This window comes from Canis lupus, chromosome 10 (assembly GCF_003254725.2).
Source record: "Canis lupus dingo isolate Sandy chromosome 10, ASM325472v2, whole genome shotgun sequence".
NCBI lineage: Eukaryota > Metazoa > Chordata > Mammalia > Carnivora > Canidae > Canis > Canis lupus.
The window spans coordinates 16,923,070-16,931,950 of record NC_064252.1 but is presented as its reverse complement, the minus strand read 5'-3'; the positions used below and the strand labels follow the sequence as shown (position 1 = coordinate 16,931,950).

Here is an 8,881-nt window from a genome sequence, read left to right as displayed (position 1 = left end):
AATGAAACTAGACCACTCTCTTTCACCATACACAAAGATAAACTCAAAATGGATGAAAGATCTAAATGTGAGACAAGATTCCATCAAAATCCTAGAGGAGAACACAGGCAACACCCTTTTTGAACTCGGCCATAGTAACTTCTTGCAAGATACATCCACGAAGGCAAAAGAAACAAAAGCAAAAATGAACTATTGGGACTTCATCAAGATAAGAAGCTTTTGCACAGCAAAGGATACAGTCAACAAAACTCAAAGACAACCTACAGAATGGGAGAAGATATTTGCAAATGACCTATCAGATAAAGGGCTAGTTTCCAAGATCTATAAAGAACTTATTAAACTCAACACCAAAGAAACAAACAATCCAATCATGAAATGGGCAAAAGACATGAAGAGAAATCTCACAGAGGAAGACATAGACATGGCCAACATGCATATGAGAAAATGCTCTGCATCACTTGCCATCAGGGAAATACAAATCAAAACCACAATGAGATACCACCTCACACCGGTGAGAATGGGGCAAATGGACAAGGCAGGAAACAACAAATGTTGGAGGGGATGTGGAGAAAAGGGAACCCTCTTACACTGTTGGTGGGAATTTGAACTGGTGCAGCCACTCTGGAAAACTGTGTGGAGGTTCCTCAAAGAGTTAAAAATAGACCTGCCCTACGACCCAGGAATTGCACTATTGGGGATTTACTCCAAAGATACAGATGCAGTGAAACGCCGGGACACCTGCACCCCGATGTTTATAGCAGCAATGGCCACGATAGCCAAACTGTGGAAGGAGCCTCGGTGTCCAACGAAAGATGAATGGATAAAGAAGATGTGGTTTATGTACACAATGGAATATTACTCAGCTATTAGAAATGACAAATACCATTTGCTTCATCGTGGATGGAACTGGTGGGTATTATGCTGAGTGAAGTAAGTCAGTCGGAGAAGGACAAACATTATATGTTCTCATTCATTTGGGGAATATAAATAATAGTGAAAGGGAATATAAGGGAAGGGAGAAGAAATGAGTGGGAAATATCAGAAAAGGAGACAGAACGTAAAGACTCCTAACTCTGGGAAACGAACTAGGTGTGGTAGAAGGGGAGGAGGGCGGGGGGTGGGAGTGAATCGGTGACAGGCACTGGGGGTTATTCTGTATGTTAGTAAATTGAACACCAATAAAAAATTAAAAAAAAAATTTTTAAATTCCTGCTTGTTAACACAGTATTAGTTTCAGTTGTACAACATAGTGGCTCAACACTTGGATACAATGCCTGATACTCATCACAGATGCCCTCCTTCATGCCCATCTCTTGTTTTCCCCATCCCCTCTCACCTTCCTCAGGTTTTTATTAGTTTATTCTCTATAGTTAAGTGTATGTTTCTTGGTCTGCTTCTCTCATTCCCCCTACGCTTTGCCAGTCTGTTTGGTTTCTTAAAATCCATATGAATGCAATTGTATCCTATTTGTCTTTCTCTGACTGACTTATTTCAGTTAGCATAATTATTTTTAGGTTGTAAATGGCATCGTTTCATCCTTTCTGATAATGGAGTGATAATATACCTTTTTAAACCAGGTTCTCCAAAGCCAGTAGAAGCCAGGAAATTTAATGCAGAAATTTCAATTTTGGGATTGAAATCAAATATTGTTTATTTGATAAGAATGCGTTTTGAAGCTCCTAGATGTTATGAAGAACCAGTACTTCCTAGGAAAAGCAAACCCTGATAAAGAAAGAGAATTATTATTGAGCAGAAGTAAAGTTAATTAAAGGAATGAAATATAAGGAATTTAATGAAACTTAAATTTAATGAAATTTAATAGACACAACCTAGGAACTGTGCAGCCAGGAATTCAGCATTCCATAGAGAATTTTGCCTGAATGGCATTTGTGATGCAACTACAAACTCACTCAACATCACTTCAATAAATAAAGAAAAGTATTTCTTTGAAGCCTCCTATGACTTCCAGGCACAGGACTGTGTTGCAATGCCTTTAAAGATCACAATCTGCTGTCACTTGCACACATACACAATGTAGTGGAGTAGTTCCCAGGGGATTTCAGCACAGATGTATGATGGGCTGGGAAAAATCCATTGAAGATTCATAAAATTTTCCCTCTACATAAAATGACACACCAATTCAGCCAGATTCTGGCTCTACACTTAGACCTTTGTTAATTAACTCTTCGAGTTTATTCCTTGTGTTTTCTTCTAGAAGTCTGGCAGGAGAACCACAAATAAGCAACTGAAAAATGAGAAACCACACAGAACTAACAGACTTTATCCTCCTGGGATTGTCAGATGACCCACAGCTTCAGGAGGTGATCTTTGTCTTTCTGCTCATCACCTACATTCTCAGCATCACTGGGAACCTGACCATTATCACCCTCACCCTGCTGGATTCCCACCTCCAGACCCCCATGTATTTCTTCCTCAGAAACTTCTCCTTACTTGAGATTTCATTCACAACTGTGAGCATACCCAAGTTCCTGGGCACCCTGATTACAGGAGATAAAACTGTTTCCTTTAATGATTGTATGGCTCAGTTATTTTTTTCATTCTTTTGGGAGTCACTGAATTTTACCTGCTGGCTGCCATGTCCTATGACAGATACATTGCCATCGGCAAACCTCTGCATTATATGACCATCATGAATCCCAGAGTCTGCATACTCCTTGTCTTTGCTTCTTGGTCGGCTTCATTCTTAATCATATTCCCATCACTCATGCTGTTCATACAGCTTGATTATTGTAAGTCCAATGTTATACACCATTTTACCTGTGACTATTTCCCCTTGCTACATCTTTCTTGTTCAGACACTAGATTCTTAGAGATAGTGGGTTTTTCCTGTGCTGTGTTTATGTTAATGTTCACATTGGTGATAATAATTCTGTCATACATATATATCCTCAGAACAATTTTGAGGATTCCTTCTACTAGTCAGAGGACAAAGGCCTTTTCCACCTGTTGTTCTTCCCACATGATTGTCATCTCTATCTCCTATGGCAGCTGCATTTTCATGTATATTAACCCAGCAGCAAAAGAGTGTCTCTGAGCAAGGGAGTTGCTGTGCTAGACACGTTGGTAGCTCCCATGCTGAACCCCTTTATTTACAGCCTAAGGAACCAGCAAGTCAAGCGAGCCTTCCTGGACAGGGCAAGGAAGATTGTATTTTTCTCAAGCAAATGAAAAAAGTGCTGTCATAAATTAGAGGCATAATGAAGAACAAGTAAACAAAAAACAGAGTTCTCAAAGTCTAACAATTCCCATGTAGCCTCACTAGAGTTCTATTTCATTGCTTATATTTCTATTGCTAGCAGTTTACTGAGGATATTTGAATTCATAGATATTTTTCCCTTTAAATTCCAATTCCTTTTCATTGCACTTCCCTTCCTTTAAACTAGTCTTTCCACTCTATAACTATGAGGTTGGCCTCATTTCCCTCTTCTAAATATCTTTAAATTCCACTTTTTTCACAGTAATGCTTAGAAAATCAAAGAAAGACAAAAACACCACAAGATCAATAAGTTAAAACTGTTTTATAATTTCACAAGGAAACACTCTTTCATGGAATTCAGAAAATATTGTCATGTTTAACATTATTATTTATTTACCATACAAAGACTATAAATATAACTTAGTCTTACTGGAGTATTACAGACACTATCTTCTCCATATAAGAGCACACTTAGTAACAGTGTAAAAAATGTGTAACGAAAAAAAATAATATAATTCCTTTTTTTGAGAAGTCTCAAAATATTCCTCAGGTACCCAATTTAAAATTTTACTGTGCCATATAATTTCTCAGCTTAAAACACAATTATGAAGACACACTTACTTAGGGAAAACTTGAAGTAGTCCCTACTTCTTGAAACCCCATAATTACCACATACTCCATACCAGTTCTTTAAAAAAAGCCTGAAGAAATAAATATTCCTATTTATTTATATCCCTAGGTACTAGGTATGACCACAAATTTACTATGGTATATTTAAATAAATGCTTGATGTTAAACTGCTCTTTTGGATAATGATGGCTAAGAGTTATAACATTCTCTTACTTTTTCTGGCCATTTTGATCTAACAGCTTACATGTACAGCTCATTTTGTGAAAATGACACAAAACCTTCTTTGTTTCATACTATGCTTTGTTCATAGAAAAATCATTGCAACAAAAATAAGTACAAGCCCACTATCACTGCATTTCTTCAGTCCTTTACTGGAGGTTCCACAGGACAAAAACGAATACATTTAATAGTATTAGAAAGGAAGATACCAATAAATCTTTCTTTCAAATAGCATGATTTTCCTCCTATGACCTTAGTGTATTTACACTAAATGGTTCTTAAGCCCAACACATTCCTCTCCCAGATATCCACACATCACCTCAATAAGGCCTCCCTCAATGACACTACTTAAAATTACAGAAGCTCCCCACTTCCAAGGTTATTCAATTTTCTCCTCCTTTACAAAATAGTTATTAATTTATAAAAGACCCATAATTTGCTAATCCATCATGTTCATTGCTTATTGTCTGTATCCTCTCACATCTCTCACCCCATGAGAGCAGGGACCTCTGGCCTTCTTTGCAGATAAAATGATGTGCTTCCAGCAGTGGTGTGCAGGGGCCTGCCTCTATACTTCCCAAGAGCCAGTTGTGCTGTGTCTTCTCCATCCTGTATTCAGAAAGTTCCCGTCAGTAGCTTGAAACTTGCCATGTGAGAGAAGTGACATCTTAGAAACAGATAAGCTCTATATATCAGTCCCTCACCTCCACCCCCCTGAGATGCAGTTGTTGAACATTTACCACAAGTCACTAATCTTCCTCATTTAGAACATGTGTCTGCTTTGTAGTGGGTATTAGACAAATATTTTTTGAATAAATAAATACGTTTGCATAATTTAGAATGGTCTGGTGCCCTAGCAATCAGAGCACTGACTAAATATTTTACAACATAAACACTGAGTTAGCTTTTAAAACTGTTCAAATAAAATGTGCATTTTATCACAACTAGACATTTTGTATGACAAAGAAATAATTAAATGTTTTCTAAAGCATTTGGTATTCATTTTATTTTACATTAGGTCTCTTGACTACTATGTAAAAATCAATTTATTTGATGTGTACTGACTTTTCATGAAGTTAATGACAACACTTTTTGTTAAGGTTTGCACATTGAACTTTCTAATGATAGAAATTCCTATGATGCAAAACCTTATTTTTTTCCATTCAAAAAGATTCCTATAATTATTTGGGTTACACCTAGTAATTTATGAGGTTCCAACATCATCTGTCAACTGATACACTTCTGATATTATAAATTCAAATAGAATAATAGCTCAGTTAGATGATGGTAGTCAGTAAATGGGAGGCCAGCAAGACATCTTGGGGGGTGGGGCTTACCTATAGAGGATAATAATATACCATTGAAAATAATTAGCAATACATACTGAAATTATTCAAAAATATGATGTGAGTTCAGGACATAGAGAAAATCTTTATTTTATGTTATTTTATTTATTTATGTAAAACTTTTATTGGAGTTTTATTTGCCAACATATAGTATAACACCCAGTGCTCATCCTGTCAAGTGCTCCCCCCAGTGCCTGTCGCCCAGTCACCCCATCCCCCTCCCACCTCTCTTTCTACAACCCTTTGTTCATTTCCCAGATCTAGGAGTTGATTTAGAGAAAATATATTTGGATCCCCTAACAATTTTATTTAATAAACTTTTTTTTATTATGAATATGTTACAGCAAAACTTTATTTGTAACTGAAACCTGTCCTCCACTTTCTGAGGAGAGTGAAACCTGGTAGCCTGAACAATAGTTCATAGACCTAAAACATAGGCACTCATCAACCTCAGAATACATGGAGGTAATTGGCACATTATTAAAAAGCAGATGTCCTACTAGCTTGTGGATAAGAGGCTAACAGTTGTAATTAGTCTTCCTCAAAAGTAAATTATTAGGAGGCCTAGAGAAAAGCTAGAGAGCTATTAGGAACTAGGAATAAAACAGTAAAGGTAGAAAGTGAGTGAGAGAGTGATCAAGGAGGAAAGAAAGAGACAATTCAGCATCTAGAAGTTTGAGGAAAGATATGGAGAGGAAACATATCTAATAAGATATTTCACGGGCAGTCCAGGTGGCTCAGGAGTTTAGCGTCACCTTCAGAGAGATCCTGGAGACCCAGCATCGAGTCCCACGTGGGGCTCCCTACATGGAGCCTGCTTCTCCCTCTCTGCCTGTGTCTTTCTCTCTCTCTCTCTCTCTCTCTCTCTGTCTCTCCTGAATAAATAAAATCTTAAAAAAAAGATATTTCAAATGAAGTGCAGTGCTTTGTGAGATAGAAACTCATCCGCCTTTCCTGTAACTCCATGAAGATTGCATTGCCCACAATGCTATAATTTACAGTCATATAGGATCACATGAGCCTCATAGTACAGTATGCTTATCAATATAATTAGAAGTTTTTGCAATATACTGGAATTTCATCTTTCTTGACTATATTAATGGACTATGAGTATTTTTCTAGTGAAAGGAATACTTTGTTCATTATTGCATACTAAAGGCTTATTGTAGTGTAGCCATTAACTAAAATATTTGTTAAATTAGTCAACAAAGGATGGAGGTCTCAAAATGCTTATTCCTATCTAAACTATTTTTATCTCTTGCCTTGAGTAATTATAATTATTCTATCCTGATATTTTGTTTGAGTAAGTTTCTATGCCAGGGTTTTCTAGAACCCCTTCTTTTTCAGAATCATAGACAAAAATCTCTATAACCCTTATAACAATAGCAGCACCTTTAAACTCCTTACTCAACAGAAAGAACCTATCTTTTCTATTTAGATCTACCTCCCAGAATCTCCACTGTGAACATATATGGGGAAAAATCTTATATTTTAATCATTAAAGTACCAGATGGAACCCTATGATTAGACTCCCATAGACCTCACACTTTCAGTGTTTTCTTAATTTGAGATGTTTTCATATAGACAATAGTGAAATATCACAATGGTACTCAACAATGCCATTTATTTGGCACATATCAATGGCTTCCTTGAGACAGATCCTTTCAAGTCTCAGTAACAACTCATGTACTCCATCTTTCACTCTATATAATCCCCAGAAACACAGTTCCATTTGTGTGACCTTGGAAAAATTAGCTAAACTCTCCAAGAGTCAGCTTCCTAATATAAAAATTATGGAGGATAATAGGAATTTCTTCAGAGAGTAGTTGTAAATATTAATTTATACAAGGTTTGCAAAAGACTTACAAATATGCCTGATACCCTAAAAATGCTTAATAAATTAAAACTATTACTATGATCTTAAATAATATCAGCTTTAATTGAATGTCATACAGCCAGAGACATGCAGTTTACTCAAAAACAATTTGGCTTTATGTATCACAACATTGTCTGTAGGAAAATGTCCTTGTATAGCACATTATGTGGTACTGCCTCATCCATAAATTGGGGATGACAATAATGTTTATTTCTTTTTTACACATCACTACTCTAAAAATATTTTATTATGGACTTACACATTTTGCATCTACCAAATTCTGTCAATTATGTGTATCTATATACGAAGACTGCAAAGACTACATTTTCCATTGTCCATAAAGTTAGAATTATAAATATAATTTTAGTTCTGCCAACCAGATGCATTCATAAAAGATACAAACTTTAAACATTGTTATAGTTAAGCATCTACATTGCTGGTGTAGATCACAGCGGATTCTAATGACCATAAATCTTGTAACAATAGCCCTAGATTCCTGAGGATCAGCTCTCATGAGGACTCAATTTTGTAAAGCAGCTTTGAGATCATTCCAGGAAGCTCATCCTAAAATCTGCCTTTAACTCTCTTGATAATTCCTTAATTTGTACATTACATTAAATTGATTTACATTTAACTAGATATAATAAATTCTGTTCTCTACAACTGCAGTTGTATATATATACAAAGCCTATCCAGGTAACAGCTCTCAAAGAAATAAGAATTTGGAGCCAATTTATTAACCTGGCTTGATTTGAAGTCAGCAATGATTCCATTAGACACTGAAACACTGGTAGTCCACATGGACATATTAACAATGCAGAGACCACCAAGAATAAATGCCTACTAAAAGCAAAGTTGAATAAAATTGAATACTGAATACAAGGCTTATGTAGGAGCTAGCTGCTTCTAAATGCCTTAGACAGCTTAAAGAACAAAATGTAATTTTGTTTCAATCTTCTCATTGATGAAGGATAGTTGGAAGAAAAGCAGGCCTGGACAAGGGACCCTAGGAGAAAACCACCCTTAAAAGGATTCTACACCTCCCTGGAAGGAGTGCTTCACTCTTTCCCATGTGATAGGTAGATAACCACTACCTGACTGGATGACAAGTTCATGGAGGGTTAATTATATTGAATCAGCTCACCAACAAACCCATAAAAACCCCTAGATTTAGAAACTCTGATAGTAACCCTCTCAGGTCCCCTCCCTCTTTGGGAGCTTTGTACTATCACTCAATAAACTCTGCTTTGCTGCCCACCACTCTATCTGGTCTACCTCTTCATTCTTCTAAGTGGTGTGACCAAGAACCATTCACACTGGTAGAGAAGAAATCTTACCTAGCATCATAAATGAAGAGATGGCATCGCCAATATTAAATCCTGATCCTGCAAATATTAAATCCTGTTCCTTAAATATCCAGTTGATTCAATTCACAACCTCTTCACATGTCTTATGTTAATGTTAGAACACTGACTGGGAAAAAATGGGAACTGATCATTGGAATGAAGGCATCTCTGTGGATTCAGATGATTCTGAGTACCTGAACATGAAAGCCCCACCTAGATTCCCTTGGCAGCAGAAGGATCATCTTGT

At 36.5% G+C, this 8,881-nt stretch overlaps 1 pseudogene; it reads left to right on the top strand.

The window, feature by feature from the left end:
- Positions 1 to 1,404: 1,404 nt before the first annotated feature.
- Positions 1,405 to 3,189, top strand: LOC112674931 (olfactory receptor 6C1-like; annotated as a pseudogene).
- Positions 3,190 to 8,881: the final 5,692 nt, after the last annotated feature.